Below are 13,300 nucleotides of genomic sequence, written 5' to 3'. Positions count from 1 at the left end.
GCTGAGTTATAGTTCTTCGAACATGCAATGTTACAGCTGTATTTTTAGCACTCTTTGTTAAGAAACATTTGTGATCTTTGAACTGTCATATTTACCACATTCTAGCTTGGAATAAGCTGGTCTTTTTCCAAACTGTCCTATTTGTTAGCTACTATGTAGTCATTGTAATTAGATTAAGTCAATAATTTGGATCAGGTCACTCAGGGAATAATTGATCAAGTGACTCGAGTACATTCTGTTAGAATAAATTAAAAGTCTTTAATGTCTAACACATTCTGTTAGAATTATAGTTTTATTATATTAGAATATACTGAAAGTTATACTATTTTAAAGTTGATTATGTTTTTTTTTTTTTTTGGATTTAGGTTTTGAAGGGGCTGCCATTGATGTGGAAAATGAAGAAAACATGCGGAACGAGAGTATTCTAGCAGAATGTTGTTATTTTTTAAGAATGTTATTCATATTTGTTGATATTATTTTAGAATATTTATAACTATATTAAAATGTATAAGATTTTTAGTGTATAAGATTATGTATGAATTTGTATTTAAGTTCGAATGTAAAAGAATAAATTAGAATGTTGTTATTTTTTAACCTCGGATTCAAAAATTTTGTTATTCTTCAATAATATTCTAATAGAATAAAATTATGAAAGAACATCATTCTAACAAAAAAAATATTCTGACAGAATAAAATCATTTATTTTTCAAATTATGTTAGATTTAAAATTAAATTGATTAAAAAAAATTCAGATTTTTTAAATTAGGAGAATTAATTATCCCTAAAAATCCGAAAATTTCCTTTTATAAATGTAGTTAATTGTCCAAAATACCCTTTTTGCTAAAACTTGTGTGATTATATGGTACATGTATCCCATTGTAATAGCATACGCTCTCAAATCATGTTCATTGATTAATTTCATCCGTTGGTTCAGATCTGTGCATTCTAGCACACAATAATTAGTAAAAATAAAATAACCTAAGCCTATATATATATATATATATATATATATATATATATATATATATATATATATATAATTGGAAAATTACGCTTGCTTACTATGAAATGTTTATATTTTTATGAAACTGGAGAATTCTTTTTGACAAAAAGTTTTTTTAATGGATATTCACTTTAATAACCATATGGTAGTCACTAGAAAAATCAATAACCGCATTTTCTGAATTTTCCAGAAATAAACACCATCTTCTAAAACATCAAATTTTCAAACGTAATAAACTACTTTTTTTTTTAAAAGCAATTAGTTCACACATTTTCAAAAATCTAGTATTTTCGAACTAGGGTTATTCTATTTTTATATACTTAAAGTAGTTGGTTATAACTAGTAATATAAAATGAAAAGAATTAGGTTATAACCAACAAAAACCACCTTCGGTCTTAGTTAAAAAATATTAAATGTAAATAAAATAAAAGAATTAAAAGCAAAAGTTTATCATATATATATATATATATATATATATATATATATATATATATATATATATATATATATATATATATATATATATATATATATATATATATATATATATATATATATGAAACAACAAATATTATACATAAAAGTCATATGTTTAGCAAGTAGCTAAGAAACATGGACAAAGTACAAATACAATAACATACAAATTTAATAGAAAGTAAAATGTGAGAAACTCCAATCAACCCATCTACCACATAAGTTCGAACTTCTATGTTTAAACCACAAAAATGATTGAGAAATAATATTATCTGCAATTTTCGTGGGAGTGCTATTCACCTTATTAAACACCTTGTTATTCCTCGCATTCCAGATATGCCACAACAAACAATAGAAGATTATTGTGACTGTAAACCTTTTCTTAGGGCAATTACCCCATAAAGCCCCAAAATTGAGAAATTCATCCATGTTAAGAAATTGTCTCATTGATAAGATACACCATTTGAAAATCCACTCATGAGTCGAAACAGGGATTGTTGACAGGCACTTTTGACAGCTATACTTAAACCCTCCATGGCTATAATATATAGAAAAAAGGATAGTGGATCACCTTGCCTCACAGAGTCGAAAGCTTTCTGAAAGTCCATCTTGAACAAGAAGATTTTTTCTTTTGATTGCTTGGCCCAAGAACATACTTCATTGATTACAAGTGGCCCATCCATAATATACATGCCTTTGATATAAGCAAATTGTACCTCATCAATTTCATTTCCAACCACCAATTTGAGACGAGAAGCTAGCAACTTAGCGATAATTTTATATAAACAACCAATTAGATTAATTGGTCTGTTGTGACCAAGGTGTAAGGGATCTTTTACTTTCGGAATTAGTGTTATAAATGAAGAGTTACAACTGCGTGCTAGGCTTCCATGGGATTCAAAATGTTTTACAAAATGAAAAACATCATATTTGATAAGGTCCCATTTACTTTTAAGTATTTTGAAGGTATAACTATCAGGTCCAAAAGCTTTTTCACCGCCATAACTCCAGACAACATGTTTTCCCTCCTCAAAAGTGAAAGATGCATCAAGTAATTCAGCATGCTCAGAAGATAAAGTTTTGAAGGAGTTGCTTATAAGCTTCGGATGACTAGGCCATTCTTCATGGAATTTGGAAGCAAAGAAGTTGTGTACCTCTTTCTTAATTTCATTTGGATTTGAGCACCACATGTCATTAATATACAAGCCATGTATTCGATTTTTCCGATTTTTGCTTTTAATCGAGCCATGGAAGAATGCAGTGTTTTCATCTCCATCAGTTAGTCATTTGACCTTTGCCTTTTGCAACATATCCAATTTGCAAAGTGTTCCAATTCACTAATTTTGGTTTTACAGTTCCTCCGTTCTACAAGTTCATCTTTTGTCAATGCACGGAAGTCAGTTATACGCTCCAATTCAGCAACCTTTGACTTTGAGTTCAAGAGCAGTTTTGATTCAACACTTGATTCATCTTGCCACCATTTACATATACAGTTTTTAACATGCTTGAGTCTAGCTTTAGTGAACATATCAGGAGAGCCAAACCCCATGAAAGAATTCTAGGCTTTTTCAAACTCCTCATTAAAACCATCACGAAGCAACCACGAGTTGAAGAATCGAAAAGAAGGTGGTCCAAAGTCTTGACAGGAAGGTTTGAGAACAATAGGTGCATGATATGAATACTCACGATCAAGAACATCAACAGTGGACATCGGCTGCATTGTAATGAAGTTTGAGTATACCAATATTCTATCTAATTTACTTAGCCTGAGACCATCATCACACATGTATGTAAACTTATAACCACCGGTATTGCATTCCATTAGTCTGGATTTTGCGATGAACTCATTGAAATCCTTGGCCATTCTTCTACACAAATCTAGAATTAATTCTTTCATCAGCATACCTTATCACATTAAAATTGCCAAGGAAGATCCAAATTCCCTCCATATTCTTCTTAGGCTCTAACAAATCTGGGTATAGCTGTCTTTTGTCAGTTTTTGATTGAGGAGCATATACGTTTACCACTGTGGTAACACCATTTATTCCTTTCCATTTGCCTGTGATTGCAATGTAGTTCCAAGAGGACAATACTTGATTCTTAGATAATATGCTAGGGTCCTAAATGGAAACAATTCCTCCTGACCTTCCAGTAGGATTCACAAAATCCATGTCATAGTCATTATTTCCCCATACACTGTCTAGATCAATTTGGTTTGAGTTTGCTACACGTGTTTCTTGAAGACCCATACAATCTATCTTTTGAGACTGTTTTAGTCTCCTTAGCCCATCGATTTTGTGGGTTTCTCCACATCCCCTTATGTTGAGAGATAAGCAATTCATGGATCTTAGAGTTTCCCACCATCACCACCTTTTGCAATTCCATTGACAATCGGATCGTCTTTTGATACCTGGAAACCAACGTTATTGCCAAAATGTATAAGTTTTGAGAATTCACTTGAAGATGATTCAAAATCATTGCCATTATAAGTAGCACTAGGTTCAGATGTAGTAGCCGTATTGTTAAGATCAAACAGAGGGGCCGATTTGGGTGGATCAGTGTTTGTATTTTCATCCCACTGATATCTTATATGTGGAAGCGATTGCGCCAAACCAGCAGTGTGAACGGATTTGGGGACTGTGATTTTTCTCTGTTCGGATTGTTAATCTGGTTAGGAGATATGGGCCACTCATCACCACCAGGTAATCGAATCATTGAAGCAGTCCTAATTGATGTGTGGAAATTGGGCTCAACATAAGTGGGCTTAGCAATGTTCACCTATAACGTCTCTGTATCAATCCGCTCTAGATTATTTAATTGGTGTGATGATTCAACTTCCATATTTAAAGCATTTTCACAATTTCCGATGTCATCACAGGCCATTGCTGACGACATCATAGGAAGTCTAATGCCACCGGATTCTTCAACAATCTCCCCTTCCTTGGGTGGGTCATCCGATGGGAATTCTGCACTTGGCGGTATTCCTTCATCATCCGAATTTTGATCGTCGTCACCTTCTTCATCCTCATCAGAATTTTTGTCCTCCAAATCTTCATCATTATAATCATTCTTATTATCATCATGATTAATCCAGTTCATCTTTATCGAACTATCAAACCGAGTCCAGTCCCTATCGTGCTCCACAACACCAACTCGATAGAACTTGTTTTCAAATATTACAGTAACCTCCTCATCTATTATCGTGTTTTGCCTGGTAATAATACAAACCTCTCCACGTGACAGATCAAACCTTTGCCAGTGAAAATTTGTAATCTCTAATACTTTCCCAAACGTATTAGCAGTTCTATCAAAGTTTTCTTCTGTTCTGAATCTAATTGGAAGGCCAAAAATTTTTACCCATATGATGCGTTCTTGTGGTATATCATTGTTAAACCCCATCTTAAGCCACTTGAACCATCGATCCCAATTGTTTTCATTTTCATAAAATGCTTTTGTAGAGGATGTGTTGATGAATTTAACCATAACATTTAATCCACCAATATAATATACCGTACCTACATGATTTCCATCTAATGGAAGAATAGTGGGTAACCTTGCGATATGTTGAATTCTGATGACTTCTCCCATCATGACCTCATCGTTCCATCTGCCAGATAAGCTATTCATTTTGATGATGATGGGTTGAGCCTTCTCAGTAGATGTTGTATTTAGGGCGCCACAAAGTACCTTTGCAAAAGTTCTTGAGTCCCTTGTTGGTCACCAAGCACTATTTATTTCATTTGCCATAGGAGGTTTACGTGTGGTATTAACCACACTCTTCAGTTCATATCTTTTAGGGCATGTACGCTTATTGTATCTTGTGATATTGAACCTTAGAATACAGTGCCCACACCTCACCTTGCCCATCTCCTGCCCTAAGGCCTTTACATTACGCACACCTTTGAATCTAACAAATGAAAATATCGAACCTGAACAATCTCTCTTACCTCCAATGTAAATATTGAATACTTTTCCAAAAAGGACTGATTGAATGTTTAATCATCATTTTTGTGACACCATCAGGGAGATTCAAGACATAGTAGGTCATAACAGCGTCATCACATCCTCTTGGTTGCCTTTGCCGGACCTCCGACCATTCGCCCTAATTATCGACCTGTTAATCTCTTCGAACTTTCATATCTTCCTCACAAAAGTTTTTTAAGATGTATTATCATGTATTTGATATGAACTTTAAATTTGAGGATAATGTAAATAAGGTAATTAGGATAATGTATCTATGATTTTTTCGGATACATTAAAATCTGAGACATTTCATATGATTTTTAAAAGATAGATACCACATATTTCGAGATTGTTATTAGGATAAAATATTTATTATGAAATTTTGAATGGAAGTTATTTGTTATATATGCGCTCTCTAATCGGTCAAGTAACGCCTAGTGATTAATCGGAGATTAATAGAGACCTAATCGGGATTTTTACAACACTGATATATATATATATATATATATATATATATATATATATATATATATATATATATATATATATATATATATATATATATATATATATATATATATATATCAGTGCTGTAAAAATCCAGATTAGGTCCCTATTAATCTCCGATTAATCACTAGGCGCTACTTGACCGATTAGAAAGCGCATCCATGCATACAAAATGAGGTGAACAGTAGAGCCCGATGAAAATTTAACACTTTGAAGAAGTTATATCTCAATAGAAACTATTTGAGTTATGATTAGTGTTGTATTTATCATATTAACCTATTTTGTTATGATATTAGTGGTATTTATGAACTTTTATATGATATTAGTCATATTTAATTTTTTTAAATTTAACAAATTAGCAATTAATGGTCCCCGATTAATCTCCGCCTAGCTGATTAATCCCTTAACCCCAGTCCATTGACTAGCTAACGTCGAGCGATTTTTACAACGTTGATATATATATATATATATATATATATATATATATATATATATATATATATGTATGTATACATATATATATATATATATATATATATATATATATATATATATATATATATATATATATATATAGAGAGAGAGAGAGAGAGAGAGAGAGAGAGAAAAGTTCAAATGAGAACCCTAAAAGGTTATGAACCATCTAAGAACCATTCTTATTAAATTTAACCCACTTTGTACATAATACTTGTTATATTCAAAATCAAATCTAGACTTGGATTTGGTCTCTCTCTCTCTCTCTCTCTCTCTCATCAAGCTTCAATAACTCAACTAATGTCTCCTTTTGATTTCCATCACCGGTTACTCCTCAACCGCCGCCACAACCACCGGGGAAGACGATGCAGCCTCCGGCGATCACCACTGTTGATGATCCGGTGACTGTTGGTGCTGATAACGTCAAACCACTATTAGATCTGTAACATCGATGTCAACTACTGCCATTACAGTTGAACCGAAGCCTTCACTGTTTGCGACGAGCATCTAACCTCCGACGACCTCTATTGTTGTTGCTTCGGTTAACTGTCTTCATAACCATCGACGTCAGCCTTGTATAGCTTCAGATCTGTGAGTTATGCTTCATTTCCGACCACCTTCCGACACCTGACCTCTCCAATCCACCAGAAAGCATTATCTCTCCTCTCTCAACCTTTCAGATCTGAAGCCAAAAGACTTCGGAAAAGTCATCAACTGTCATCAATCTTTCAGATCTGAAGCAAAAACACACCGCTTTCTCGGATTTGGTTAGATCTAGTCAGATCTGATGTATCTGGTGCAATTTCAAGTGTAGATCTTGTTAGATATGAAGTTAAAGGCACAAGGATTTCTCAAATCTGGTTAGATCTGTTCAGATCTATAATAACCGGAGACTCTAAGAAACATGACAATCTCAGATCTATAAATCACATCAGATTGAAAACAATATGCGCACAAGGTGTTTGATGAAATGCCTCAACGGAATCTGTAATTTTTAATTTATAAACAAGTGTTCAAAATTTTGTATTAATCTGTGAATTGTTGTCTGAAGCGTGTATTATATTATGAATTCTGATTTTTTGATGCATCAAGTTGTGAATTTTAGTGTTTGAGAATTTGAATTAAGTTTTGAATTAATATCTGAAATGTTTTATTAAACTATGAATTCTGAAGCTTTTGTTATCTAGATTTGAATTTTATACATGTAAATGAATCGTGAATGTAGTGTATTAAAGTATGAATTTTGTATATTAAGCTGTGAATTTTAGTGATACTTTAATATAATAAATTCATATTTTAATACATAAAAATGACTCTAAATATAAATGTCTAAATATAAGTTTTAAGTTGAGAATATGAATCTAAATATATAATTTGGTGTATTAAATTGTGAATTTATTGTACTTAACTGTGAATATGCTTTTATTTAACTATGAATATTTTATCGGAAGTTATAAATATTAGTTTTAAGTTAATAATATATAAATTTCATGTATATTAAATTATGAATTTGTTATATCAAGTTGTGAATTTTGTGTATTAAACTGTGAATTTTTTTATTAAACTGTGAATTGACTTTATTAAATTGTGAATGTTTATTTGAAGTTATAAATATAAGTTTTGAGTTAATAATATATAACATTTATGTGTATTAAATTATGAATTCGTTATATTAAATAGTGAATTTTATGTATTAAACTGTAATTTACTGTATTAAGTTTTGAATTAACTGTATTAAATTATGAATTTTTTATATAATTTTGTGTTCAAATAATAATGATTTGTGTATGACTTTTTCTATTAACTTTATTGTGAATGTATTTTTTTTTGTATAAGTACGTAAGAATGTATTAGTTTTTAGATATTTATTTTGCATTAAATTCAAATTGAGCGAACTAATATATTTATTAAACTGTGAATATAGTATTTAAGCTGTAAATACATGACCTTATATACATATATGATTTTCAATGAATGATGGTTGCGACGGTGGCACAAGATGGTTGATGGCAGCATATGGTGGTGGTGATAGAGTTTTAGTTTAACTTATCTGAATATATCAATTAGTGTAAAATAGATTGTATTAAGTTGTGAATTTTGTATGTTAAATTGTAAATGGACTGTATTAAGTTGTATTTTAATAAATTGTGTGTTAAAATAAGAATGTATGTATAAATGAAAATATTATACTATAAAAATTATGAATTTCCCTTTTTTCATACCAAAATGAAAAATATCATGATTTTTAACATATTTAATAAGTATTCACAATACATGTTACTTATGAAAAGGGGTTCTTAGGGTTCTTAATCTTTTATGGTTCTCAATTGAACCACTCCCTATATATATACATACATATATATATATATATATATATATATATATATATATATATATATATATATCATCAAAAAAAATCACATGTCAAAGAGACATACTAAAAAGAGATGAAATTTTTTAGATTTTTTTATTAGAATAAGTAGATTGCTATATATGTATCATTCATTGGGATTCAGAGTGTTGGCATTCAAAAAGTTTCAACATTGTGTTTGACAAAAAAAATAATACTTAAAATACTTTTTTCAAGTATATAACATTTTACATCTTATAATTTTTATATAAAGAAACGGTATGTAATTATTAAGACAATCATTTTTAACCAGTTGAGTTTGTTGCTTAAGTTTTTGATTAGTTTTATCAACAACTCTTATTTGGTTTATCTAAACATAAATCGCATCTCACAAATACCTATTTGCATATTCAAACTTATTTGGTTAATGAATACATCAATCAAACTAATAATACTTTTTTCGAGGCTTGGTCATAAGATAAAGATGAAATGTTTTCGACTTGTGATCTTGAAATCCCAAGATCATATTTGTATATTTAAATATGTTTTGATAAATAAAAATTATTTGAGCAAAATTACTAAAAAATGACCATTTTATTGTGAAGTAACTTAAAGAAGAGTTGATATAAACTTTGAATCACTCAAAAAGCCAAATTTATAATTTATCCCTAACTAAAGAAATCGAAAATCAATTTTCATGGTAAGCAAAAAGGTCAAGCATAGTGCATAGACAAACAGATCATATTACATCCCTCGCTCCATTAGAAAAACAAAAACACATAAATCTGAACGAATAACAAAATACGGAAAATCATTACCACCCAATTCATTATGTAACACCAATCAAGATATGTCAATAACAATCACATGTGATTATGCCAATTATGTAATGTGATTTTGTTAAACTATTAATGTGATAAACTTACTACAAATTCTAATACAATTATGAACTTTCATACATAATTTATCATACAACTCAAAGTATACATCCATATGATTCCAAAAATATAGAGAACGTCTAAATCTGACATCGCGTGAAGAAGTTATGATAAACCCTAACACTATAAATCTCTATAATAAGAGGAATTTAAAATAGACTTAGAATTAGTTATTGGAGTCTAAAAGAGAGTTGTAGTGCTCGTAATACCTACGTGTGGATATAAAGGACGTAAAAAACAGAGTTCGTATGCAAAAGTTATGACCTTCCAAAGATACAACTATCAGAAACTTTAATCTGACTGGACTCATGACGTGAGCTTGATTTCTCACGACGTGAGGAGTCAAAATGCCACATTTCGAAGCTAGAAGTCTACGGAATGATAACTCAAAAGCTCATGACATGAGCAAGGATTTCCCACGATGTGAGGAGTCAAATGGACACTAATCTAGCCTAGAAAACACCTGGGAAGACTACGGGATGACTCTTGCCCTGGCTCACGACGTGAGTCATGATTCTCACGAGGTGAGAGAGCCAAAATCAGCCTATAAATAGCAAGTTCGGCCTATTCTCTCATTACACCTTCTACTTTCTTTCTTTCTCATTTTCTAAAGGTTGTTTCCCTTCCCGAGCCTGACAACGACGAGTCGCTGACCGTTTCTAGTTAGATTCCATAAAATCACACTACTAAGGTGAGTTTCAAGGCCCCACTTTTAATGTTTTCGGGGGAAAATGCATGCTAAATATTGAATACAAGTTAATACTATATTTATATGATAGTATGTTCGTTAATCGGAATATAATTATTTTGTATCTATACAAATATCGTAAACTTGTTAGCATGCTATTGTTATAGAAATATACTAATGTAGATCTTGAGTTATACTTAGTATTCTATATATGTTGTGTGCAATATAGTTCCAGAGTTACACTTGGAATTTCTATATTCTATATACTTGTATCTATAGTTGTTGTACTGCCTAAAGTATTATGAATTTAGGACTAATGTTTAAAAGCATAGTCTAGTAACTTAGGGTTTTAGACACGAAAATGATTTTATTGTTAGAGCTATAGGAAGCCGACTATGTCTACATGAGCTATTTTATTCATCAACTAAGTTTGGAAATCTTAGTGGAAATCCTCTGACATGTAACCGTTAATCTCGTGTGAGTGAGGAAGTTGTGTATAGATCTATGTGGGTTAACGCCCCATCTGTGGTTGTTGGCTACAACCCAATCGGTTTTACAGTGGACTATAGATCTATGCGGGTTGACAACCCCACCCGTGGTTTCTAGCTACAATCCAACGGTTTGCGGGTGACGAACTGTCCCATTGATTGTTTTGTTTTGGACCCGGCGTCGGTGAAGTGTACGGGGGAAGTATTTACCTTGGTGGAATCTTTATGGCACCAATGGCGGTTTTTTTTGTGGCACCAATGGAGGAACCATTGGTAGGATATCTTTTAATCAGAGGTCTATATGTCATAGAAATGGTTACGGACTCATGGTAGCACAATTTTAGAAGCATTATAATTTGTCGATATATAAGTATGAATGTGAAGTATAAGTTTCCCAAACACTTATACTCTAGGTATAAGGAACTTGTAGGTCTACTACTTGCTCATTAAGTAGACAATTATACCCAGTACACATACTCGTATAGAATTGAAATAGATTTATACATAGCCATTTTTACTCGTATAGAATTGAAATAAGATTTATACGTAGTAACCTATGTTTTTGTATGGAATTACAAACACTTATATTCATAGTATATGAGACTTATTGGTATACTACTTATTTGGTAAGTAAACCATTGTACCTAGGATATACATGCTATATGTTAGAAACAAGTATGAGTCAAAATGATATCTTCAAACAATATTATATACTTTTCCAACTTGGGAAAAAGTACTATCTTTACTCGGAGTCAAAACCTGTGAACTCACCAACTTTATGTTGACATATTTTCAAAACGCATGTATTTTTAAGAACTTGATAAAGTGGAATAATATAACTTTCTATTATCAATAAAGGTACGTAGTTTACAATAGGTCTTTTGTACTGTTCAACATATATTTGATAATTATGATACAAGGAATGACGTTACACTGCCCAGCGTTTCCGCCGCCGGCTAGGGGTGTACCAGATTGGTATCAAAGCTATTGACTATAGAGAACTAGTAATTTCTTAGGAAAGCGTATCAAAGCTATTGACTATAGAGAACTAGTAATTTCTTAGGAAAGCACGACTATAGTCTAGGGACTACTCTTTAGGTTTAGGTATATCCCTTAACCTACAAATAAAAAGTATTAGTAATTATACTACTAAAGGACTACTTACGGGAGCGGTGACAGGATAGAAACGGCGTGTTGGGTTGCTGGATTTCAGAACGGCTATATGCTAAAATGATCCTGCCCACCGACTGTCATGAGTGGCCGGTGCCTTATCAGCTAGACTTGAAGTAACAAACAATAATTAATAATACCCGTGAATACAATAAACACAAAGATATAGAGTTATGTATGAACTCAGTCCCACGATGAGAACACATGTATAAACCAAAAATATAGAAAACCCAAACCCTCGATAGCAATACAACGCAATGTTTTAGGTCAAACTCCTTATTCGAGTTTTATTGTACATGGTCCAAACCACAAATAAACATAGACTGGTCACCTATGTTTAATTATGGTTAGACCGATGCATAACTAAATTGGATATGGTGTTTGATAGACTAAAACACCTGAAGATTCTAGAAGATTAAAGATAGATCTCAGATCAGGATACCATCAACTCGGAGTACAAGAAGACGATGTCTTGAAAACAACATTTAGGGCTCGGTATGGTCATTAAGAGTTCTTAGTTATGCCTTTGGATTGACCAACACTCCAATAATGTTCAAGGACCTCATGAATTGTACTTGCATACCATACTTGGATAAATTCGTGATCGTAGTTATCAATGATATATTCACAAACCAAGGAAGAACACGGTCAACACTTGCAAATAATCTTGGAACTACTAAGAAACGAAAAGTTGTACGCCAAATTCTCCGAATGTGAATTTTGGATTAGAGAAGTAAAAATTCTTAGAGCACATAGTTAGTAACAAAGGGATTCATGTCAAACCCTCCAAGATTGAAGCAATTAAGAATTGGGAAGCACCAAAGATGCCAACAGAAGTGCGTCAATTCTTAGGACTTGCTGGCTATTACCATAGATTCATAGAGAATTTCTCCAAAATAGCCAAGCCACTTAAAACACTAACCCATAAAGATATGAATTTTAACTGGGAAGACAAACAAGAAGATGCTTTTCAGAAACTAAAGAAAATATTGTGTAGTGCACCAATCCTATCCCTCCTAGATGGGACAAGATATAGTCGTATACTGCGACACATCAAATCAAGGATTGGGATGTGTGTTGATGCAAAGAGGAAATGTTATTGCTTACACATCTCGACAACTTAAGGTTCATGAGAATAAGTACACTACCCATGACAATGAATTGGGAGTTGTAGTTTTTGAACTAAGAAGTTAGAGACACACAATTGGACAGAGAACATATAGGTGATACCTTATGTGCCGAGCC

The sequence above is a fragment of the Lactuca sativa genome, chromosome 3, assembly GCF_002870075.4.
Source record: "Lactuca sativa cultivar Salinas chromosome 3, Lsat_Salinas_v11, whole genome shotgun sequence".
Classification (NCBI taxonomy): Eukaryota; Viridiplantae; Streptophyta; class Magnoliopsida; order Asterales; family Asteraceae; genus Lactuca; species Lactuca sativa.
The sequence above is the reverse complement of the archived record's forward strand: the minus strand, read 5'-3'. Positions refer to the sequence as shown.